General features: G+C 57.8%; 17 non-coding genes and 1 pseudogene across 17 annotated transcripts; all 18 read right to left on the minus strand.

The window, feature by feature from the left end:
* Window positions 1–574: 574 nt before the first annotated feature.
* LOC136599644 (U1 spliceosomal RNA) lies at window positions 575–738 on the minus strand. The gene has a single exon (XR_010789169.1). It is a non-coding gene; the product is annotated as a U1 spliceosomal RNA (small nuclear RNA).
* A 1,040-nt stretch (window positions 739–1,778) lies between these two features.
* Window positions 1,779–1,942, minus strand: LOC136599645 (U1 spliceosomal RNA). Its single transcript, XR_010789170.1, has one exon. It is a non-coding gene; the product is annotated as a U1 spliceosomal RNA (small nuclear RNA).
* Window positions 1,943–2,982: 1,040 nt separating this feature from the next.
* LOC136599646 (U1 spliceosomal RNA) lies at window positions 2,983–3,146 on the minus strand. The gene has a single exon (XR_010789171.1). It is a non-coding gene; the product is annotated as a U1 spliceosomal RNA (small nuclear RNA).
* Window positions 3,147–4,186: 1,040 nt separating this feature from the next.
* LOC136599649 (U1 spliceosomal RNA) lies at window positions 4,187–4,350 on the minus strand. Its single transcript, XR_010789173.1, has one exon. It is a non-coding gene; the product is annotated as a U1 spliceosomal RNA (small nuclear RNA).
* Window positions 4,351–5,390: 1,040 nt separating this feature from the next.
* On the minus strand, window positions 5,391–5,554 carry LOC136599650 (U1 spliceosomal RNA). The gene has a single exon (XR_010789174.1). It is a non-coding gene; the product is annotated as a U1 spliceosomal RNA (small nuclear RNA).
* A 1,040-nt stretch (window positions 5,555–6,594) lies between these two features.
* LOC136599651 (U1 spliceosomal RNA) lies at window positions 6,595–6,758 on the minus strand. The gene has a single exon (XR_010789175.1). It is a non-coding gene; the product is annotated as a U1 spliceosomal RNA (small nuclear RNA).
* A 1,040-nt stretch (window positions 6,759–7,798) lies between these two features.
* On the minus strand, window positions 7,799–7,962 carry LOC136599652 (U1 spliceosomal RNA). Its single transcript, XR_010789176.1, has one exon. It is a non-coding gene; the product is annotated as a U1 spliceosomal RNA (small nuclear RNA).
* Window positions 7,963–9,002: 1,040 nt separating this feature from the next.
* LOC136599653 (U1 spliceosomal RNA) lies at window positions 9,003–9,166 on the minus strand. The gene has a single exon (XR_010789177.1). It is a non-coding gene; the product is annotated as a U1 spliceosomal RNA (small nuclear RNA).
* Window positions 9,167–10,206: 1,040 nt separating this feature from the next.
* LOC136599654 (U1 spliceosomal RNA) lies at window positions 10,207–10,370 on the minus strand. The gene has a single exon (XR_010789178.1). It is a non-coding gene; the product is annotated as a U1 spliceosomal RNA (small nuclear RNA).
* A 1,036-nt stretch (window positions 10,371–11,406) lies between these two features.
* Window positions 11,407–11,544, minus strand: LOC136599694 (U1 spliceosomal RNA; annotated as a pseudogene).
* Window positions 11,545–13,678: 2,134 nt separating this feature from the next.
* On the minus strand, window positions 13,679–13,842 carry LOC136599655 (U1 spliceosomal RNA). The gene has a single exon (XR_010789179.1). It is a non-coding gene; the product is annotated as a U1 spliceosomal RNA (small nuclear RNA).
* A 1,040-nt stretch (window positions 13,843–14,882) lies between these two features.
* On the minus strand, window positions 14,883–15,046 carry LOC136599656 (U1 spliceosomal RNA). Its single transcript, XR_010789180.1, has one exon. It is a non-coding gene; the product is annotated as a U1 spliceosomal RNA (small nuclear RNA).
* Window positions 15,047–16,086: 1,040 nt separating this feature from the next.
* Window positions 16,087–16,250, minus strand: LOC136599657 (U1 spliceosomal RNA). The gene has a single exon (XR_010789181.1). It is a non-coding gene; the product is annotated as a U1 spliceosomal RNA (small nuclear RNA).
* A 1,040-nt stretch (window positions 16,251–17,290) lies between these two features.
* Window positions 17,291–17,454, minus strand: LOC136599659 (U1 spliceosomal RNA). The gene has a single exon (XR_010789182.1). It is a non-coding gene; the product is annotated as a U1 spliceosomal RNA (small nuclear RNA).
* A 1,040-nt stretch (window positions 17,455–18,494) lies between these two features.
* Window positions 18,495–18,658, minus strand: LOC136599661 (U1 spliceosomal RNA). Its single transcript, XR_010789184.1, has one exon. It is a non-coding gene; the product is annotated as a U1 spliceosomal RNA (small nuclear RNA).
* A 1,040-nt stretch (window positions 18,659–19,698) lies between these two features.
* Window positions 19,699–19,862, minus strand: LOC136599662 (U1 spliceosomal RNA). Its single transcript, XR_010789185.1, has one exon. It is a non-coding gene; the product is annotated as a U1 spliceosomal RNA (small nuclear RNA).
* A 1,040-nt stretch (window positions 19,863–20,902) lies between these two features.
* LOC136599663 (U1 spliceosomal RNA) lies at window positions 20,903–21,066 on the minus strand. The gene has a single exon (XR_010789186.1). It is a non-coding gene; the product is annotated as a U1 spliceosomal RNA (small nuclear RNA).
* Window positions 21,067–22,106: 1,040 nt separating this feature from the next.
* On the minus strand, window positions 22,107–22,270 carry LOC136599664 (U1 spliceosomal RNA). Its single transcript, XR_010789187.1, has one exon. It is a non-coding gene; the product is annotated as a U1 spliceosomal RNA (small nuclear RNA).
* Between the last annotated feature and the right edge of the window lie 671 nt (window positions 22,271–22,941).

The raw sequence follows: 22,941 nt of genomic DNA on the forward strand, positions 1-22,941 counted from the left end.
TCCAGCAAGCCAAATGCTGAGGAGAGATGCTGTGAGAAGGAAGTCGCTCCAAAAGGTGGCTCCATAGATAAAAGAGAGAGAGAGAGAGAAAAAGAGAGAGAGAGAGAGAAAGAGAGAGAGAGAGAGAGAAAAAGAGAGAGAGAGAGAGAGAAAGAGAGCGAGCGCACACAGGTACAAGTGAAATGACAACAAACTTCCCCAAGCAAAAAACACCCCATTGTTACATTGTTTCTTGCCAATGGAAGGCTCCTCACACTGTTGCTCGGTGTCCGTCCACGAGGGGGAGACAGAGGCTGCTTAAGTACTGCTCAATCTGCTATTCCGGCGGCCGCACGCCGTCCAAGCGAGGAGCCCCCGGGACGGAGCAGCAGTGAGAGCGACGACGATCCGGGATGGGGGCTGGAATCGTCCTTTTGGAAAGGTCCCAGGTTAATGGTCGAGATACCCTTTGTCCCGAGGCAGAGCCCAAGCAAAGCGGTGGGCCAGGGGAGAGCAATGGACTCGAGCAAGCAGCTGGACCTGCTAGCAGCAGTCCCGAGGAGGAGAAGAGCACTGTTTTTGAACCAGAGTAAATCAGGGGAAAGCGCGAACGCAGTCCCCCACTACCACAAATTATGCAGTCGAGTTTCCCGCATTTGGGGAAATCGCAGGGGTCAGCACACCCGGAGTGCAATGGATGAGCCTCACCCTGGGAGAACCACCTTAGTGATCATGGTATCTCCCCTGCCAGGTAAGTATGAGTTGCTCGGCGCCTGCCAGACGAGCCGCCCTCGGACGCAGCCCTGCTAGATCGCTGCGACTTTGTCGCCGTTTCCCAGGCGGGGGCCGCAAAGCGCCTGTAGGGATCGGCAGGCATCCTTGGCTCCGGCGCCGGGAGAGTGGGTGATGCCCCGCCGGTCTTCTTTTCCTGGAGCACCCCAAGCTTCTTCAACCACAGGCTCACTCCCAAGATGCACAGCAGCCTGCTCATTAGCATATGGGGGCGGGCCTTCGCCGCCACGCCCCACCGAGCAGTGCCAGCTCTCGACTAGGCATGGCAAACGCCCCCCGAAAGGCACGAGAGGCGTGCTCCGAGTTGCACGTTGCAGCTGGGGGAAAGGCCAGCAAGGCCCAAAGCAGCAGCAGCAGGCACAGCGAGGAGCCTCGTCTTAGACCAGGCAGGCACAATGATGATGTGCAGGAGAGAATGCACGGGGCGCAACGGTCCAGCAAGCCAAATGCTGAGGAGAGATGCTGTGAGAAGGAAGTCGCTCCAAAAGGTGGCTCCATAGATAAAAGAGAGAGAGAGAGAGAAAAAGAGAGAGAGAGAGAGAAAGAGAGAGAGAGAGAGAGAAAAAGAGAGAGAGAGAGAGAGAAAGAGAGCGAGCGCACACAGGTACAAGTGAAATGACAACAAACTTCCCCAAGCAAAAAACACCCCATTGTTACATTGTTTCTTGCCAATGGAAGGCTCCTCACACTGTTGCTCGGTGTCCGTCCACGAGGGGGAGACAGAGGCTGCTTAAGTACTGCTCAATCTGCTATTCCGGCGGCCGCACGCCGTCCAAGCGAGGAGCCCCCGGGACGGAGCAGCAGTGAGAGCGACGACGATCCGGGATGGGGGCTGGAATCGTCCTTTTGGAAAGGTCCCAGGTTAATGGTCGAGATACCCTTTGTCCCGAGGCAGAGCCCAAGCAAAGCGGTGGGCCAGGGGAGAGCAATGGACTCGAGCAAGCAGCTGGACCTGCTAGCAGCAGTCCCGAGGAGGAGAAGAGCACTGTTTTTGAACCAGAGTAAATCAGGGGAAAGCGCGAACGCAGTCCCCCACTACCACAAATTATGCAGTCGAGTTTCCCGCATTTGGGGAAATCGCAGGGGTCAGCACACCCGGAGTGCAATGGATGAGCCTCACCCTGGGAGAACCACCTTAGTGATCATGGTATCTCCCCTGCCAGGTAAGTATGAGTTGCTCGGCGCCTGCCAGACGAGCCGCCCTCGGACGCAGCCCTGCTAGATCGCTGCGACTTTGTCGCCGTTTCCCAGGCGGGGGCCGCAAAGCGCCTGTAGGGATCGGCAGGCATCCTTGGCTCCGGCGCCGGGAGAGTGGGTGATGCCCCGCCGGTCTTCTTTTCCTGGAGCACCCCAAGCTTCTTCAACCACAGGCTCACTCCCAAGATGCACAGCAGCCTGCTCATTAGCATATGGGGGCGTGCCTTCGCCGCCACGCCCCACCGAGCAGTGCCAGCTCTCGACTAGGCATGGCAAACGCCCCCCGAAAGGCACGAGAGGCGTGCTCCGAGTTGCACGTTGCAGCTGGGGGAAAGGCCAGCAAGGCCCAAAGCAGCAGCAGCAGGCACAGCGAGGAGCCTCGTCTTAGACCAGGCAGGCACAATGATGATGTGCAGGAGAGAATGCACGGGGCGCAACGGTCCAGCAAGCCAAATGCTGAGGAGAGATGCTGTGAGAAGGAAGTCGCTCCAAAAGGTGGCTCCATAGATAAAAGAGAGAGAGAGAGAGAAAAAGAGAGAGAGAGAGAGAAAGAGAGAGAGAGAGAGAGAAAAAGAGAGAGAGAGAGAGAGAAAGAGAGCGAGCGCACACAGGTACAAGTGAAATGACAACAAACTTCCCCAAGCAAAAAACACCCCATTGTTACATTGTTTCTTGCCAATGGAAGGCTCCTCACACTGTTGCTCGGTGTCCGTCCACGAGGGGGAGACAGAGGCTGCTTAAGTACTGCTCAATCTGCTATTCCGGCGGCCGCACGCCGTCCAAGCGAGGAGCCCCCGGGACGGAGCAGCAGTGAGAGCGACGACGATCCGGGATGGGGGCTGGAATCGTCCTTTTGGAAAGGTCCCAGGTTAATGGTCGAGATACCCTTTGTCCCGAGGCAGAGCCCAAGCAAAGCGGTGGGCCAGGGGAGAGCAATGGACTCGAGCAAGCAGCTGGACCTGCTAGCAGCAGTCCCGAGGAGGAGAAGAGCACTGTTTTTGAACCAGAGTAAATCAGGGGAAAGCGCGAACGCAGTCCCCCACTACCACAAATTATGCAGTCGAGTTTCCCGCATTTGGGGAAATCGCAGGGGTCAGCACACCCGGAGTGCAATGGATGAGCCTCACCCTGGGAGAACCACCTTAGTGATCATGGTATCTCCCCTGCCAGGTAAGTATGAGTTGCTCGGCGCCTGCCAGACGAGCCGCCCTCGGACGCAGCCCTGCTAGATCGCTGCGACTTTGTCGCCGTTTCCCAGGCGGGGGCCGCAAAGCGCCTGTAGGGATCGGCAGGCATCCTTGGCTCCGGCGCCGGGAGAGTGGGTGATGCCCCGCCGGTCTTCTTTTCCTGGAGCACCCCAAGCTTCTTCAACCACAGGCTCACTCCCAAGATGCACAGCAGCCTGCTCATTAGCATATGGGGGCGGGCCTTCGCCGCCACGCCCCACCGAGCAGTGCCAGCTCTCGACTAGGCATGGCAAACGCCCCCCGAAAGGCACGAGAGGCGTGCTCCGAGTTGCACGTTGCAGCTGGGGGAAAGGCCAGCAAGGCCCAAAGCAGCAGCAGCAGGCACAGCGAGGAGCCTCGTCTTAGACCAGGCAGGCACAATGATGATGTGCAGGAGAGAATGCACGGGGCGCAACGGTCCAGCAAGCCAAATGCTGAGGAGAGATGCTGTGAGAAGGAAGTCGCTCCAAAAGGTGGCTCCATAGATAAAAGAGAGAGAGAGAGAGAAAAAGAGAGAGAGAGAGAGAAAGAGAGAGAGAGAGAGAGAAAAAGAGAGAGAGAGAGAGAGAAAGAGAGCGAGCGCACACAGGTACAAGTGAAATGACAACAAACTTCCCCAAGCAAAAAACACCCCATTGTTACATTGTTTCTTGCCAATGGAAGGCTCCTCACACTGTTGCTCGGTGTCCGTCCACGAGGGGGAGACAGAGGCTGCTTAAGTACTGCTCAATCTGCTATTCCGGCGGCCGCACGCCGTCCAAGCGAGGAGCCCCCGGGACGGAGCAGCAGTGAGAGCGACGACGATCCGGGATGGGGGCTGGAATCGTCCTTTTGGAAAGGTCCCAGGTTAATGGTCGAGATACCCTTTGTCCCGAGGCAGAGCCCAAGCAAAGCGGTGGGCCAGGGGAGAGCAATGGACTCGAGCAAGCAGCTGGACCTGCTAGCAGCAGTCCCGAGGAGGAGAAGAGCACTGTTTTTGAACCAGAGTAAATCAGGGGAAAGCGCGAACGCAGTCCCCCACTACCACAAATTATGCAGTCGAGTTTCCCGCATTTGGGGAAATCGCAGGGGTCAGCACACCCGGAGTGCAATGGATGAGCCTCACCCTGGGAGAACCACCTTAGTGATCATGGTATCTCCCCTGCCAGGTAAGTATGAGTTGCTCGGCGCCTGCCAGACGAGCCGCCCTCGGACGCAGCCCTGCTAGATCGCTGCGACTTTGTCGCCGTTTCCCAGGCGGGGGCCGCAAAGCGCCTGTAGGGATCGGCAGGCATCCTTGGCTCCGGCGCCGGGAGAGTGGGTGATGCCCCGCCGGTCTTCTTTTCCTGGAGCACCCCAAGCTTCTTCAACCACAGGCTCACTCCCAAGATGCACAGCAGCCTGCTCATTAGCATATGGGGGCGGGCCTTCGCCGCCACGCCCCACCGAGCAGTGCCAGCTCTCGACTAGGCATGGCAAACGCCCCCCGAAAGGCACGAGAGGCGTGCTCCGAGTTGCACGTTGCAGCTGGGGGAAAGGCCAGCAAGGCCCAAAGCAGCAGCAGCAGGCACAGCGAGGAGCCTCGTCTTAGACCAGGCAGGCACAATGATGATGTGCAGGAGAGAATGCACGGGGCGCAACGGTCCAGCAAGCCAAATGCTGAGGAGAGATGCTGTGAGAAGGAAGTCGCTCCAAAAGGTGGCTCCATAGATAAAAGAGAGAGAGAGAGAGAAAAAGAGAGAGAGAGAGAGAAAGAGAGAGAGAGAGAGAGAAAAAGAGAGAGAGAGAGAGAGAAAGAGAGCGAGCGCACACAGGTACAAGTGAAATGACAACAAACTTCCCCAAGCAAAAAACACCCCATTGTTACATTGTTTCTTGCCAATGGAAGGCTCCTCACACTGTTGCTCGGTGTCCGTCCACGAGGGGGAGACAGAGGCTGCTTAAGTACTGCTCAATCTGCTATTCCGGCGGCCGCACGCCGTCCAAGCGAGGAGCCCCCGGGACGGAGCAGCAGTGAGAGCGACGACGATCCGGGATGGGGGCTGGAATCGTCCTTTTGGAAAGGTCCCAGGTTAATGGTCGAGATACCCTTTGTCCCGAGGCAGAGCCCAAGCAAAGCGGTGGGCCAGGGGAGAGCAATGGACTCGAGCAAGCAGCTGGACCTGCTAGCAGCAGTCCCGAGGAGGAGAAGAGCACTGTTTTTGAACCAGAGTAAATCAGGGGAAAGCGCGAACGCAGTCCCCCACTACCACAAATTATGCAGTCGAGTTTCCCGCATTTGGGGAAATCGCAGGGGTCAGCACACCCGGAGTGCAATGGATGAGCCTCACCCTGGGAGAACCACCTTAGTGATCATGGTATCTCCCCTGCCAGGTAAGTATGAGTTGCTCGGCGCCTGCCAGACGAGCCGCCCTCGGACGCAGCCCTGCTAGATCGCTGCGACTTTGTCGCCGTTTCCCAGGCGGGGGCCGCAAAGCGCCTGTAGGGATCGGCAGGCATCCTTGGCTCCGGCGCCGGGAGAGTGGGTGATGCCCCGCCGGTCTTCTTTTCCTGGAGCACCCCAAGCTTCTTCAACCACAGGCTCACTCCCAAGATGCACAGCAGCCTGCTCATTAGCATATGGGGGCGGGCCTTCGCCGCCACGCCCCACCGAGCAGTGCCAGCTCTCGACTAGGCATGGCAAACGCCCCCCGAAAGGCACGAGAGGCGTGCTCCGAGTTGCACGTTGCAGCTGGGGGAAAGGCCAGCAAGGCCCAAAGCAGCAGCAGCAGGCACAGCGAGGAGCCTCGTCTTAGACCAGGCAGGCACAATGATGATGTGCAGGAGAGAATGCACGGGGCGCAACGGTCCAGCAAGCCAAATGCTGAGGAGAGATGCTGTGAGAAGGAAGTCGCTCCAAAAGGTGGCTCCATAGATAAAAGAGAGAGAGAGAGAGAAAAAGAGAGAGAGAGAGAGAAAGAGAGAGAGAGAGAGAGAAAAAGAGAGAGAGAGAGAGAGAAAGAGAGCGAGCGCACACAGGTACAAGTGAAATGACAACAAACTTCCCCAAGCAAAAAACACCCCATTGTTACATTGTTTCTTGCCAATGGAAGGCTCCTCACACTGTTGCTCGGTGTCCGTCCACGAGGGGGAGACAGAGGCTGCTTAAGTACTGCTCAATCTGCTATTCCGGCGGCCGCACGCCGTCCAAGCGAGGAGCCCCCGGGACGGAGCAGCAGTGAGAGCGACGACGATCCGGGATGGGGGCTGGAATCGTCCTTTTGGAAAGGTCCCAGGTTAATGGTCGAGATACCCTTTGTCCCGAGGCAGAGCCCAAGCAAAGCGGTGGGCCAGGGGAGAGCAATGGACTCGAGCAAGCAGCTGGACCTGCTAGCAGCAGTCCCGAGGAGGAGAAGAGCACTGTTTTTGAACCAGAGTAAATCAGGGGAAAGCGCGAACGCAGTCCCCCACTACCACAAATTATGCAGTCGAGTTTCCCGCATTTGGGGAAATCGCAGGGGTCAGCACACCCGGAGTGCAATGGATGAGCCTCACCCTGGGAGAACCACCTTAGTGATCATGGTATCTCCCCTGCCAGGTAAGTATGAGTTGCTCGGCGCCTGCCAGACGAGCCGCCCTCGGACGCAGCCCTGCTAGATCGCTGCGACTTTGTCGCCGTTTCCCAGGCGGGGGCCGCAAAGCGCCTGTAGGGATCGGCAGGCATCCTTGGCTCCGGCGCCGGGAGAGTGGGTGATGCCCCGCCGGTCTTCTTTTCCTGGAGCACCCCAAGCTTCTTCAACCACAGGCTCACTCCCAAGATGCACAGCAGCCTGCTCATTAGCATATGGGGGCGGGCCTTCGCCGCCACGCCCCACCGAGCAGTGCCAGCTCTCGACTAGGCATGGCAAACGCCCCCCGAAAGGCACGAGAGGCGTGCTCCGAGTTGCACGTTGCAGCTGGGGGAAAGGCCAGCAAGGCCCAAAGCAGCAGCAGCAGGCACAGCGAGGAGCCTCGTCTTAGACCAGGCAGGCACAATGATGATGTGCAGGAGAGAATGCACGGGGCGCAACGGTCCAGCAAGCCAAATGCTGAGGAGAGATGCTGTGAGAAGGAAGTCGCTCCAAAAGGTGGCTCCATAGATAAAAGAGAGAGAGAGAGAGAAAAAGAGAGAGAGAGAGAGAAAGAGAGAGAGAGAGAGAGAAAAAGAGAGAGAGAGAGAGAGAAAGAGAGCGAGCGCACACAGGTACAAGTGAAATGACAACAAACTTCCCCAAGCAAAAAACACCCCATTGTTACATTGTTTCTTGCCAATGGAAGGCTCCTCACACTGTTGCTCGGTGTCCGTCCACGAGGGGGAGACAGAGGCTGCTTAAGTACTGCTCAATCTGCTATTCCGGCGGCCGCACGCCGTCCAAGCGAGGAGCCCCCGGGACGGAGCAGCAGTGAGAGCGACGACGATCCGGGATGGGGGCTGGAATCGTCCTTTTGGAAAGGTCCCAGGTTAATGGTCGAGATACCCTTTGTCCCGAGGCAGAGCCCAAGCAAAGCGGTGGGCCAGGGGAGAGCAATGGACTCGAGCAAGCAGCTGGACCTGCTAGCAGCAGTCCCGAGGAGGAGAAGAGCACTGTTTTTGAACCAGAGTAAATCAGGGGAAAGCGCGAACGCAGTCCCCCACTACCACAAATTATGCAGTCGAGTTTCCCGCATTTGGGGAAATCGCAGGGGTCAGCACACCCGGAGTGCAATGGATGAGCCTCACCCTGGGAGAACCACCTTAGTGATCATGGTATCTCCCCTGCCAGGTAAGTATGAGTTGCTCGGCGCCTGCCAGACGAGCCGCCCTCGGACGCAGCCCTGCTAGATCGCTGCGACTTTGTCGCCGTTTCCCAGGCGGGGGCCGCAAAGCGCCTGTAGGGATCGGCAGGCATCCTTGGCTCCGGCGCCGGGAGAGTGGGTGATGCCCCGCCGGTCTTCTTTTCCTGGAGCACCCCAAGCTTCTTCAACCACAGGCTCACTCCCAAGATGCACAGCAGCCTGCTCATTAGCATATGGGGGCGGGCCTTCGCCGCCACGCCCCACCGAGCAGTGCCAGCTCTCGACTAGGCATGGCAAACGCCCCCCGAAAGGCACGAGAGGCGTGCTCCGAGTTGCACGTTGCAGCTGGGGGAAAGGCCAGCAAGGCCCAAAGCAGCAGCAGCAGGCACAGCGAGGAGCCTCGTCTTAGACCAGGCAGGCACAATGATGATGTGCAGGAGAGAATGCACGGGGCGCAACGGTCCAGCAAGCCAAATGCTGAGGAGAGATGCTGTGAGAAGGAAGTCGCTCCAAAAGGTGGCTCCATAGATAAAAGAGAGAGAGAGAGAGAAAAAGAGAGAGAGAGAGAGAAAGAGAGAGAGAGAGAGAGAAAAAGAGAGAGAGAGAGAGAGAAAGAGAGCGAGCGCACACAGGTACAAGTGAAATGACAACAAACTTCCCCAAGCAAAAAACACCCCATTGTTACATTGTTTCTTGCCAATGGAAGGCTCCTCACACTGTTGCTCGGTGTCCGTCCACGAGGGGGAGACAGAGGCTGCTTAAGTACTGCTCAATCTGCTATTCCGGCGGCCGCACGCCGTCCAAGCGAGGAGCCCCCGGGACGGAGCAGCAGTGAGAGCGACGACGATCCGGGATGGGGGCTGGAATCGTCCTTTTGGAAAGGTCCCAGGTTAATGGTCGAGATACCCTTTGTCCCGAGGCAGAGCCCAAGCAAAGCGGTGGGCCAGGGGAGAGCAATGGACTCGAGCAAGCAGCTGGACCTGCTAGCAGCAGTCCCGAGGAGGAGAAGAGCACTGTTTTTGAACCAGAGTAAATCAGGGGAAAGCGCGAACGCAGTCCCCCACTACCACAAATTATGCAGTCGAGTTTCCCGCATTTGGGGAAATCGCAGGGGTCAGCACACCCGGAGTGCAATGGATGAGCCTCACCCTGGGAGAACCACCTTAGTGATCATGGTATCTCCCCTGCCAGGTAAGTATGAGTTGCTCGGCGCCTGCCAGACGAGCCGCCCTCGGACGCAGCCCTGCTAGATCGCTGCGACTTTGTCGCCGTTTCCCAGGCGGGGGCCGCAAAGCGCCTGTAGGGATCGGCAGGCATCCTTGGCTCCGGCGCCGGGAGAGTGGGTGATGCCCCGCCGGTCTTCTTTTCCTGGAGCACCCCAAGCTTCTTCAACCACAGGCTCACTCCCAAGATGCACAGCAGCCTGCTCATTAGCATATGGGGGCGGGCCTTCGCCGCCACGCCCCACCGAGCAGTGCCAGCTCTCGACTAGGCATGGCAAACGCCCCCCGAAAGGCACGAGAGGCGTGCTCCGAGTTGCACGTTGCAGCTGGGGGAAAGGCCAGCAAGGCCCAAAGCAGCAGCAGCAGGCACAGCGAGGAGCCTCGTCTTAGACCAGGCAGGCACAATGATGATGTGCAGGAGAGAATGCACGGGGCGCAACGGTCCAGCAAGCCAAATGCTGAGGAGAGATGCTGTGAGAAGGAAGTCGCTCCAAAAGGTGGCTCCATAGATAAAAGAGAGAGAGAGAGAGAAAAAGAGAGAGAGAGAGAGAAAGAGAGAGAGAGAGAGAGAAAAAGAGAGAGAGAGAGAGAGAAAGAGAGCGAGCGCACACAGGTACAAGTGAAATGACAACAAACTTCCCCAAGCAAAAAACACCCCATTGTTACATTGTTTCTTGCCAATGGAAGGCTCCTCACACTGTTGCTCGGTGTCCGTCCACGAGGGGGAGACAGAGGCTGCTTAAGTACTGCTCAATCTGCTATTCCGGCGGCCGCACGCCGTCCAAGCGAGGAGCCCCCGGGACGGAGCAGCAGTGAGAGCGACGACGATCCGGGATGGGGGCTGGAATCGTCCTTTTGGAAAGGTCCCAGGTTAATGGTCGAGATACCCTTTGTCCCGAGGCAGAGCCCAAGCAAAGCGGTGGGCCAGGGGAGAGCAATGGACTCGAGCAAGCAGCTGGACCTGCTAGCAGCAGTCCCGAGGAGGAGAAGAGCACTGTTTTTGAACCAGAGTAAATCAGGGGAAAGCGCGAACGCAGTCCCCCACTACCACAAATTATGCAGTCGAGTTTCCCGCATTTGGGGAAATCGCAGGGGTCAGCACACCCGGAGTGCAATGGATGAGCCTCACCCTGGGAGAACCACCTTAGTGATCATGGTATCTCCCCTGCCAGGTAAGTATGAGTTGCTCGGCGCCTGCCAGACGAGCCGCCCTCGGACGCAGCCCTGCTAGATCGCTGCGACTTTGTCGCCGTTTCCCAGGCGGGGGCCGCAAAGCGCCTGTAGGGATCGGCAGGCATCCTTGGCTCCGGCGCCGGGAGAGTGGGTGATGCCCCGCCGGTCTTCTTTTCCTGGAGCACCCCAAGCTTCTTCAACCACAGGCTCACTCCCAAGATGCACAGCAGCCTGCTCATTAGCATATGGGGGCGGGCCTTCGCCGCCACGCCCCACCGAGCAGTGCCAGCTCTCGACTAGGCATGGCAAACGCCCCCCGAAAGGCACGAGAGGCGTGCTCCGAGTTGCACGTTGCAGCTGGGGGAAAGGCCAGCAAGGCCCAAAGCAGCAGCAGCAGGCACAGCGAGGAGCCTCGTCTTAGACCAGGCAGGCACAATGATGATGTGCAGGAGAGAATGCACGGGGCGCAACGGTCCAGCAAGCCAAATGCTGAGGAGAGATGCTGTGAGAAGGAAGTCGCTCCAAAAGGTGGCTCCATAGATAAAAGAGAGAGAGAGAGAGAAAAAGAGAGAGAGAGAGAGAAAGAGAGAGAGAGAGAAAAAGAGAGAGAGAGAGAGAGAAAGAGAGCGAGCGCACACAGGTACAAGTGAAATGACAACAAACTTCCCCAAGCAAAAAACACCCCATTGTTACATTGTTTCTTGCCAATGGAAGGCTCCTCACACTGTTGCTCGGTGTCCGTCCACGAGGGGGAGACAGAGGCTGCTTAAGTACTGCTCAATCTGCTATTCCGGCGGCCGCACGCCGTCCAAGCGAGGAGCCCCCGGGACGGAGCAGCAGTGAGAGCGACGACGATCCGGGATGGGGGCTGGAATCGTCCTTTTGGAAAGGTCCCAGGTTAATGGTCGAGATACCCTTTGTCCCGAGGCAGAGCCCAAGCAAAGCGGTGGGCCAGGGGAGAGCAATGGACTCGAGCAAGCAGCTGGACCTGCTAGCAGCAGTCCCGAGGAGGAGAAGAGCACTGTTTTTGAACCAGAGTAAATCAGGGGAAAGCGCGAACGCAGTCCCCCACTACCACAAATTATGCAGTCGAGTTTCCCGCATTTGGGGAAATCGCAGGGGTCAGCACACCCGGAGTGCAATGGATGAGCCTCACCCTGGGAGAACCACTTTTTGATTGAAAACGAGACTTTATTACAGTCAGTCGTAAAACAAAAGCATACATTATACTGCGGCACAGCGCAGTTTGCATTCAGTCAATAAATATCCACTCATACCTACATGCATACTATGTAGTGTTTGTTTGGCTCACAGGGAACACTCTCATCCCCCACTGTAGGTCACACAAAGCACCACTCCCCTAATACAATAGATCTAAACATTCCTGCATGCAACCATCAACAAGCACACAACCTAGTGCTGGGGGAAAAGGGTGTGGGAGTAGGGGGCAGGGAGAGGGTTGCACAGGGCCATAGGCTTTATTGAAGGACAGAAACACCAAGGAGAGATGGGGGGAAGGAGAGGGGGGGGGGTCAGTCCTCCTCTTCATCCGTGCCCGGACAGTCCATTATGGAGTAGTCTCTGAGCAGGCTGAAGATCAGCCTGCGGCAGTCCTGAATGGACATCCTCTCCCAGTTCATGACGAGTCGTTTCCTTGCCAGCCATAAGGCATCCTTGAAGCAGTTCATGAGGCGCCACGCTTCCTCGATGGCTTCCACTGTGTGAGTCCCAGCAAAAAGACCATAAAGTACCGCATGGTGTGTTAGGCTGCTCCTAGGGATAGAGTGTCTGAGTTCATGTTCCAGTGCATCCAGGAGGGCCTGTGCAAAAGGGCACTGCCAGAAAAGGTGCAAGGGTGTTTCCTCAGCAAGTGGGCACCTGGGGCAGTTCCTTTTGTCGCATAGGCCACGGGCGTGCATGAAGGTTCTCACAGTGAGGCCCCCCTGGATGGCCATCCATGCCATGTCTTTATGTTCGTTGGTCAGTCTGTTGGAGGCCACGTTTTCCCACACCAGCTTGACAGTGGCTGTGGGCAGGCCTGGAATGGCCTCCAGTGAGTCCTTTGCTCTGATGAGCTTGTGAACGGTCTTCGGCTTCCACAGGTCCGGCTTGAGTCCTTCCAGCTGGTGTTCTCTTACAAACTTGAGAATGTCCTGATAGTGCCAGGGGGGTTCCCAGTTGTAAGGGTAGGAGTTGTCCCACTTGTCCCACCCCAGCCTCTTCCAGAGGGGCAACCACCTTAGTGATCATGGTATCTCCCCTGCCAGGTAAGTATGAGTTGCTCGGCGCCTGCCAGACGAGCCGCCCTCGGACGCAGCCCTGCTAGATCGCTGCGACTTTGTCGCCGTTTCCCAGGCGGGGGCCGCAAAGCGCCTGTAGGGATCGGCAGGCATCCTTGGCTCCGGCGCCGGGAGAGTGGGTGATGCCCCGCCGGTCTTCTTTTCCTGGAGCACCCCAAGCTTCTTCAACCACAGGCTCACTCCCAAGATGCACAGCAGCCTGCTCATTAGCATATGGGGGCGGGCCTTCGCCGCCACGCCCCACCGAGCAGTGCCAGCTCTCGACTAGGCATGGCAAACGCCCCCCGAAAGGCACGAGAGGCGTGCTCCGAGTTGCACGTTGCAGCTGGGGGAAAGGCCAGCAAGGCCCAAAGCAGCAGCAGCAGGCACAGCGAGGAGCCTCGTCTTAGACCAGGCAGGCACAATGATGATGTGCAGGAGAGAATGCACGGGGCGCAACGGTCCAGCAAGCCAAATGCTGAGGAGAGATGCTGTGAGAAGGAAGTCGCTCCAAAAGGTGGCTCCATAGATAAAAGAGAGAGAGAGAGAGAAAAAGAGAGAGAGAGAGAGAAAGAGAGAGAGAGAGAGAGAAAAAGAGAGAGAGAGAGAGAGAAAGAGAGCGAGCGCACACAGGTACAAGTGAAATGACAACAAACTTCCCCAAGCAAAAAACACCCCATTGTTACATTGTTTCTTGCCAATGGAAGGCTCCTCACACTGTTGCTCGGTGTCCGTCCACGAGGGGGAGACAGAGGCTGCTTAAGTACTGCTCAATCTGCTATTCCGGCGGCCGCACGCCGTCCAAGCGAGGAGCCCCCGGGACGGAGCAGCAGTGAGAGCGACGACGATCCGGGATGGGGGCTGGAATCGTCCTTTTGGAAAGGTCCCAGGTTAATGGTCGAGATACCCTTTGTCCCGAGGCAGAGCCCAAGCAAAGCGGTGGGCCAGGGGAGAGCAATGGACTCGAGCAAGCAGCTGGACCTGCTAGCAGCAGTCCCGAGGAGGAGAAGAGCACTGTTTTTGAACCAGAGTAAATCAGGGGAAAGCGCGAACGCAGTCCCCCACTACCACAAATTATGCAGTCGAGTTTCCCGCATTTGGGGAAATCGCAGGGGTCAGCACACCCGGAGTGCAATGGATGAGCCTCACCCTGGGAGAACCACCTTAGTGATCATGGTATCTCCCCTGCCAGGTAAGTATGAGTTGCTCGGCGCCTGCCAGACGAGCCGCCCTCGGACGCAGCCCTGCTAGATCGCTGCGACTTTGTCGCCGTTTCCCAGGCGGGGGCCGCAAAGCGCCTGTAGGGATCGGCAGGCATCCTTGGCTCCGGCGCCGGGAGAGTGGGTGATGCCCCGCCGGTCTTCTTTTCCTGGAGCACCCCAAGCTTCTTCAACCACAGGCTCACTCCCAAGATGCACAGCAGCCTGCTCATTAGCATATGGGGGCGGGCCTTCGCCGCCACGCCCCACCGAGCAGTGCCAGCTCTCGACTAGGCATGGCAAACGCCCCCCGAAAGGCACGAGAGGCGTGCTCCGAGTTGCACGTTGCAGCTGGGGGAAAGGCCAGCAAGGCCCAAAGCAGCAGCAGCAGGCACAGCGAGGAGCCTCGTCTTAGACCAGGCAGGCACAATGATGATGTGCAGGAGAGAATGCACGGGGCGCAACGGTCCAGCAAGCCAAATGCTGAGGAGAGATGCTGTGAGAAGGAAGTCGCTCCAAAAGGTGGCTCCATAGATAAAAGAGAGAGAGAGAGAGAAAAAGAGAGAGAGAGAGAGAAAGAGAGAGAGAGAGAGAGAAAAAGAGAGAGAGAGAGAGAGAAAGAGAGCGAGCGCACACAGGTACAAGTGAAATGACAACAAACTTCCCCAAGCAAAAAACACCCCATTGTTACATTGTTTCTTGCCAATGGAAGGCTCCTCACACTGTTGCTCGGTGTCCGTCCACGAGGGGGAGACAGAGGCTGCTTAAGTACTGCTCAATCTGCTATTCCGGCGGCCGCACGCCGTCCAAGCGAGGAGCCCCCGGGACGGAGCAGCAGTGAGAGCGACGACGATCCGGGATGGGGGCTGGAATCGTCCTTTTGGAAAGGTCCCAGGTTAATGGTCGAGATACCCTTTGTCCCGAGGCAGAGCCCAAGCAAAGCGGTGGGCCAGGGGAGAGCAATGGACTCGAGCAAGCAGCTGGACCTGCTAGCAGCAGTCCCGAGGAGGAGAAGAGCACTGTTTTTGAACCAGAGTAAATCAGGGGAAAGCGCGAACGCAGTCCCCCACTACCACAAATTATGCAGTCGAGTTTCCCGCATTTGGGGAAATCGCAGGGGTCAGCACACCCGGAGTGCAATGGATGAGCCTCACCCTGGGAGAACCACCTTAGTGATCATGGTATCTCCCCTGCCAGGTAAGTATGAGTTGCTCGGCGCCTGCCAGACGAGCCGCCCTCGGACGCAGCCCTGCTAGATCGCTGCGACTTTGTCGCCGTTTCCCAGGCGGGGGCCGCAAAGCGCCTGTAGGGATCGGCAGGCATCCTTGGCTCCGGCGCCGGGAGAGTGGGTGATGCCCCGCCGGTCTTCTTTTCCTGGAGCACCCCAAGCTTCTTCAACCACAGGCTCACTCCCAAGATGCACAGCAGCCTGCTCATTAGCATATGGGGGCGGGCCTTCGCCGCCACGCCCCACCGAGCAGTGCCAGCTCTCGACTAGGCATGGCAAACGCCCCCCGAAAGGCACGAGAGGCGTGCTCCGAGTTGCACGTTGCAGCTGGGGGAAAGGCCAGCAAGGCCCAAAGCAGCAGCAGCAGGCACAGCGAGGAGCCTCGTCTTAGACCAGGCAGGCACAATGATGATGTGCAGGAGAGAATGCACGGGGCGCAACGGTCCAGCAAGCCAAATGCTGAGGAGAGATGCTGTGAGAAGGAAGTCGCTCCAAAAGGTGGCTCCATAGATAAAAGAGAGAGAGAGAGAGAAAAAGAGAGAGAGAGAGAGAAAGAGAGAGAGAGAGAGAGAAAAAGAGAGAGAGAGAGAGAGAAAGAGAGCGAGCGCACACAGGTACAAGTGAAATGACAACAAACTTCCCCAAGCAAAAAACACCCCATTGTTACATTGTTTCTTGCCAATGGAAGGCTCCTCACACTGTTGCTCGGTGTCCGTCCACGAGGGGGAGACAGAGGCTGCTTAAGTACTGCTCAATCTGCTATTCCGGCGGCCGCACGCCGTCCAAGCGAGGAGCCCCCGGGACGGAGCAGCAGTGAGAGCGACGACGATCCGGGATGGGGGCTGGAATCGTCCTTTTGGAAAGGTCCCAGGTTAATGGTCGAGATACCCTTTGTCCCGAGGCAGAGCCCAAGCAAAGCGGTGGGCCAGGGGAGAGCAATGGACTCGAGCAAGCAGCTGGACCTGCTAGCAGCAGTCCCGAGGAGGAGAAGAGCACTGTTTTTGAACCAGAGTAAATCAGGGGAAAGCGCGAACGCAGTCCCCCACTACCACAAATTATGCAGTCGAGTTTCCCGCATTTGGGGAAATCGCAGGGGTCAGCACACCCGGAGTGCAATGGATGAGCCTCACCCTGGGAGAACCACCTTAGTGATCATGGTATCTCCCCTGCCAGGTAAGTATGAGTTGCTCGGCGCCTGCCAGACGAGCCGCCCTCGGACGCAGCCCTGCTAGATCGCTGCGACTTTGTCGCCGTTTCCCAGGCGGGGGCCGCAAAGCGCCTGTAGGGATCGGCAGGCATCCTTGGCTCCGGCGCCGGGAGAGTGGGTGATGCCCCGCCGGTCTTCTTTTCCTGGAGCACCCCAAGCTTCTTCAACCACAGGCTCACTCCCAAGATGCACAGCAGCCTGCTCATTAGCATATGGGGGCGGGCCTTCGCCGCCACGCCCCACCGAGCAGTGCCAGCTCTCGACTAGGCATGGCAAACGCCCCCCGAAAGGCACGAGAGGCGTGCTCCGAGTTGCACGTTGCAGCTGGGGGAAAGGCCAGCAAGGCCCAAAGCAGCAGCAGCAGGCACAGCGAGGAGCCTCGTCTTAGACCAGGCAGGCACAATGATGATGTGCAGGAGAGAATGCACGGGGCGCAACGGTCCAGCAAGCCAAATGCTGAGGAGAGATGCTGTGAGAAGGAAGTCGCTCCAAAAGGTGGCTCCATAGATAAAAGAGAGAGAGAGAGAGAAAAAGAGAGAGAGAGAGAGAAAGAGAGAGAGAGAGAGAGAAAAAGAGAGAGAGAGAGAGAGAAAGAGAGCGAGCGCACACAGGTACAAGTGAAATGACAACAAACTTCCCCAAGCAAAAAACACCCCATTGTTACATTGTTTCTTGCCAATGGAAGGCTCCTCACACTGTTGCTCGGTGTCCGTCCACGAGGGGGAGACAGAGGCTGCTTAAGTACTGCTCAATCTGCTATTCCGGCGGCCGCACGCCGTCCAAGCGAGGAGCCCCCGGGACGGAGCAGCAGTGAGAGCGACGACGATCCGGGATGGGGGCTGGAATCGTCCTTTTGGAAAGGTCCCAGGTTAATGGTCGAGATACCCTTTGTCCCGAGGCAGAGCCCAAGCAAAGCGGTGGGCCAGGGGAGAGCAATGGACTCGAGCAAGCAGCTGGACCTGCTAGCAGCAGTCCCGAGGAGGAGAAGAGCACTGTTTTTGAACCAGAGTAAATCAGGGGAAAGCGCGAACGCAGTCCCCCACTACCACAAATTATGCAGTCGAGTTTCCCGCATTTGGGGAAATCGCAGGGGTCAGCACACCCGGAGTGCAATGGATGAGCCTCACCCTGGGAGAACCACCTTAGTGATCATGGTATCTCCCCTGCCAGGTAAGTATGAGTTGCTCGGCGCCTGCCAGACGAGCCGCCCTCGGACGCAGCCCTGCTAGATCGCTGCGACTTTGTCGCCGTTTCCCAGGCGGGGGCCGCAAAGCGCCTGTAGGGATCGGCAGGCATCCTTGGCTCCGGCGCCGGGAGAGTGGGTGATGCCCCGCCGGTCTTCTTTTCCTGGAGCACCCCAAGCTTCTTCAACCACAGGCTCACTCCCAAGATGCACAGCAGCCTGCTCATTAGCATATGGGGGCGGGCCTTCGCCGCCACGCCCCACCGAGCAGTGCCAGCTCTCGACTAGGCATGGCAAACGCCCCCCGAAAGGCACGAGAGGCGTGCTCCGAGTTGCACGTTGCAGCTGGGGGAAAGGCCAGCAAGGCCCAAAGCAGCAGCAGCAGGCACAGCGAGGAGCCTCGTCTTAGACCAGGCAGGCACAATGATGATGTGCAGGAGAGAATGCACGGGGCGCAACGGTCCAGCAAGCCAAATGCTGAGGAGAGATGCTGTGAGAAGGAAGTCGCTCCAAAAGGTGGCTCCATAGATAAAAGAGAGAGAGAGAGAGAAAAAGAGAGAGAGAGAGAGAAAGAGAGAGAGAGAGAGAGAAAAAGAGAGAGAGAGAGAGAGAAAGAGAGCGAGCGCACACAGGTACAAGTGAAATGACAACAAACTTCCCCAAGCAAAAAACACCCCATTGTTACATTGTTTCTTGCCAATGGAAGGCTCCTCACACTGTTGCTCGGTGTCCGTCCACGAGGGGGAGACAGAGGCTGCTTAAGTACTGCTCAATCTGCTATTCCGGCGGCCGCACGCCGTCCAAGCGAGGAGCCCCCGGGACGGAGCAGCAGTGAGAGCGACGACGATCCGGGATGGGGGCTGGAATCGTCCTTTTGGAAAGGTCCCAGGTTAATGGTCGAGATACCCTTTGTCCCGAGGCAGAGCCCAAGCAAAGCGGTGGGCCAGGGGAGAGCAATGGACTCGAGCAAGCAGCTGGACCTGCTAGCAGCAGTCCCGAGGAGGAGAAGAGCACTGTTTTTGAACCAGAGTAAATCAGGGGAAAGCGCGAACGCAGTCCCCCACTACCACAAATTATGCAGTCGAGTTTCCCGCATTTGGGGAAATCGCAGGGGTCAGCACACCCGGAGTGCAATGGATGAGCCTCACCCTGGGAGAACCACCTTAGTGATCATGGTATCTCCCCTGCCAGGTAAGTATGAGTTGCTCGGCGCCTGCCAGACGAGCCGCCCTCGGACGCAGCCCTGCTAGATCGCTGCGACTTTGTCGCCGTTTCCCAGGCGGGGGCCGCAAAGCGCCTGTAGGGATCGGCAGGCATCCTTGGCTCCGGCGCCGGGAGAGTGGGTGATGCCCCGCCGGTCTTCTTTTCCTGGAGCACCCCAAGCTTCTTCAACCACAGGCTCACTCCCAAGATGCACAGCAGCCTGCTCATTAGCATATGGGGGCGGGCCTTCGCCGCCACGCCCCACCGAGCAGTGCCAGCTCTCGACTAGGCATGGCAAACGCCCCCCGAAAGGCACGAGAGGCGTGCTCCGAGTTGCACGTTGCAGCTGGGGGAAAGGCCAGCAAGGCCCAAAGCAGCAGCAGCAGGCACAGCGAGGAGCCTCGTCTTAGACCAGGCAGGCACAATGATGATGTGCAGGAGAGAATGCACGGGGCGCAACGGTCCAGCAAGCCAAATGCTGAGGAGAGATGCTGTGAGAAGGAAGTCGCTCCAAAAGGTGGCTCCATAGATAAAAGAGAGAGAGAGAGAGAAAAAGAGAGAGAGAGAGAGAAAGAGAGAGAGAGAGAGAGAAAAAGAGAGAGAGAGAGAGAGAAAGAGAGCGAGCGCACACAGGTACAAGTGAAATGACAACAAACTTCCCCAAGCAAAAAACACCCCATTGTTACATTGTTTCTTGCCAATGGAAGGCTCCTCACACTGTTGCTCGGTGTCCGTCCACGAGGGGGAGACAGAGGCTGCTTAAGTACTGCTCAATCTGCTATTCCGGCGGCCGCACGCCGTCCAAGCGAGGAGCCCCCGGGACGGAGCAGCAGTGAGAGCGACGACGATCCGGGATGGGGGCTGGAATCGTCCTTTTGGAAAGGTCCCAGGTTAATGGTCGAGATACCCTTTGTCCCGAGGCAGAGCCCAAGCAAAGCGGTGGGCCAGGGGAGAGCAATGGACTCGAGCAAGCAGCTGGACCTGCTAGCAGCAGTCCCGAGGAGGAGAAGAGCACTGTTTTTGAACCAGAGTAAATCAGGGGAAAGCGCGAACGCAGTCCCCCACTACCACAAATTATGCAGTCGAGTTTCCCGCATTTGGGGAAATCGCAGGGGTCAGCACACCCGGAGTGCAATGGATGAGCCTCACCCTGGGAGAACCACCTTAGTGATCATGGTATCTCCCCTGCCAGGTAAGTATGAGTTGCTCGGCGCCTGCCAGACGAGCCGCCCTCGGACGCAGCCCTGCTAGATCGCTGCGACTTTGTCGCCGTTTCCCAGGCGGGGGCCGCAAAGCGCCTGTAGGGATCGGCAGGCATCCTTGGCTCCGGCGCCGGGAGAGTGGGTGATGCCCCGCCGGTCTTCTTTTCCTGGAGCACCCCAAGCTTCTTCAACCACAGGCTCACTCCCAAGATGCACAGCAGCCTGCTCATTAGCATATGGGGGCGGGCCTTCGCCGCCACGCCCCACCGAGCAGTGCCAGCTCTCGACTAGGCATGGCAAACGCCCCCCGAAAGGCACGAGAGGCGTGCTCCGAGTTGCACGTTGCAGCTGGGGGAAAGGCCAGCAAGGCCCAAAGCAGCAGCAGCAGGCACAGCGAGGAGCCTCGTCTTAGACCAGGCAGGCACAATGATGATGTGCAGGAGAGAATGCACGGGGCGCAACGGTCCAGCAAGCCAAATGCTGAGGAGAGATGCTGTGAGAAGGAAGTCGCTCCAAAAGGTGGCTCCATAGATAAAAGAGAGAGAGAGAGAGAAAAAGAGAGAGAGAGAGAGAAAGAGAGAGAGAGAGAGAGAAAAAGAGAGAGAGAGAGAGAGAAAGAGAGCGAGCGCACACAGGTACAAGTGAAATGACAACAAACTTCCCCAAGCAAAAAACACCCCATTGTTACATTGTTTCTTGCCAATGGAAGGCTCCTCACACTGTTGCTCGGTGTCCGTCCACGAGGGGGAGACAGAGGCTGCTTAAGTACTGCTCAATCTGCTATTCCGGCGGCCGCACGCCGTCCAAGCGAGGAGCCCCCGGGACGGAGCAGCAGTGAGAGCGACGACGATCCGGGATGGGGGCTGGAATCGTCCTTTTGGAAAGGTCCCAGGTTAATGGTCGAGATACCCTTTGTCCCGAGGCAGAGCCCAAGCAAAGCGGTGGGCCAGGGGAGAGCAATGGACTCGAGCAAGCAGCTGGACCTGCTAGCAGCAGTCCCGAGGAGGAGAAGAGCACTGTTTTTGAACCAGAGTAAATCAGGGGAAAGCGCGAACGCAGTCCCCCACTACCACAAATTATGCAGTCGAGTTTCCCGCATTTGGGGAAATCGCAGGGGTCAGCACACCCGGAGTGCAATGGATGAGCCTCACCCTGGGAGAACCACCTTAGTGATCATGGTATCTCCCCTGCCAGGTAAGTATGAGTTGCTCGGCGCCTGCCAGACGAGCCGCCCTCGGACGCAGCCCTGCTAGATCGCTGCGACTTTGTCGCCGTTTCCCAGGCGGGGGCCGCAAAGCGCCTGTAGGGATCGGCAGGCATCCTTGGCTCCGGCGCCGGGAGAGTGGGTGATGCCCCGCCGGTCTTCTTTTCCTGGAGCACCCCAAGCTTCTTCAACCACAGGCTCACTCCCAAGATGCACAGCAGCCTGCTCATTAGCATATGGGGGCGGGCCTTCGCCGCCACGCCCCACCGAGCAGTGCCAGCTCTCGACTAGGCATGGCAAACGCCCCCCGAAAGGCACGAGAGGCGTGCTCCGAGTTGCACGTTGCAGCTGGGGGAAAGGCCAGCAAGGCCCAAAGCAGCAGCAGCAGGCACAGCGAGGAGCCTCGTCTTAGACCAGGCAGGCACAATGATGATGTGCAGGAGAGAATGCACGGGGCGCAACGGTCCAGCAAGCCAAATGCTGAGGAGAGATGCTGTGAGAAGGAAGTCGCTCCAAAAGGTGGCTCCATAGATAAAAGAGAGAGAGAGAGAGAAAAAGAGAGAGAGAGAGAGAAAGAGAGAGAGAGAGAGAGAAAAAGAGAGAGAGAGAGAGAGAAAGAGAGCGAGCGCACACAGGTACAAGTGAAATGACAACAAACTTCCCCAAGCAAAAAACACCCCATTGTTACATTGTTTCTTGCCAATGGAAGGCTCCTCACACTGTTGCTCGGTGTCCGTCCACGAGGGGGAGACAGAGGCTGCTTAAGTACTGCTCAATCTGCTATTCCGGCGGCCGCACGCCGTCCAAGCGAGGAGCCCCCGGGACGGAGCAGCAGTGAGAGCGACGACGATCCGGGATGGGGGCTGGAATCGTCCTTTTGGAAAGGTCCCAGGTTAATGGTCGAGATACCCTTTGTCCCGAGGCAGAGCCCAAGCAAAGCGGTGGGCCAGGGGAGAGCAATGGACTCGAGCAAGCAGCTGGACCTGCTAGCAGCAGTCCCGAGGAGGAGAAGAGCACTGTTTTTGAACCAGAGTAAATCAGGGGAAAGCGCGAACGCAGTCCCCCACTACCACAAATTATGCAGTCGAGTTTCCCGCATTTGGGGAAATCGCAGGGGTCAGCACACCCGGAGTGCAATGGATGAGCCTCACCCTGGGAGAACCACCTTAGTGATCATGGTATCTCCCCTGCCAGGTAAGTATGAGTTGCTCGGCGCCTGCCAGACGAGCCGCCCTCGGACGCAGCCCTGCTAGATCGCTGCGACTTTGTCGCCGTTTCCCAGGCGGGGGCCGCAAAGCGCCTGTAGGGATCGGCAGGCATCCTTGGCTCCGGCGCCGGGAGAGTGGGTGATGCCCCGCCGGTCTTCTTTTCCTGGAGCACCCCAAGCTTCTTCAACCACAGGCTCACTCCCAAGATGCACAGCAGCCTGCTCATTAGCATATGGGGGCGGGCCTTCGCCGCCACGCCCCACCGAGCAGTGCCAGCTCTCGACTAGGCATGGCAAACGCCCACCGAAAGGCACGAGAGGCGTGCTCCGAGTTGCACGTTGCAGCTGGGGGAAAGGCCAGCAAGGCCCAAAGCAGCAGCAGCAGGCACAGCGAGGAGCCTCGTCTTAGACCAGGCAGGCACAATGATGATGTGCAGGAGAGAATGCACGGGGCGCAACGGTCCAGCAAGCCAAATGCTGAGGAGAGATGCTGTGAGAAGGAAGTCGCTCCAAAAGGTGGCTCCATAGATAAAAGAGAGAGAGAGAGAGAAAAAGAGAGAGAGAGAGAGAAAGAGAGAGAGAGAGAGAGAAAAAGAGAGAGAGAGAGAGAGAAAGAGAGCGAGCGCACACAGGTACAAGTGAAATGACAACAAACTTCCCCAAGCA

The sequence above is a fragment of the Eleutherodactylus coqui genome, unplaced genomic scaffold, assembly GCF_035609145.1.
Source record: "Eleutherodactylus coqui strain aEleCoq1 unplaced genomic scaffold, aEleCoq1.hap1 HAP1_SCAFFOLD_306, whole genome shotgun sequence".
NCBI lineage: Eukaryota > Metazoa > Chordata > Amphibia > Anura > Eleutherodactylidae > Eleutherodactylus > Eleutherodactylus coqui.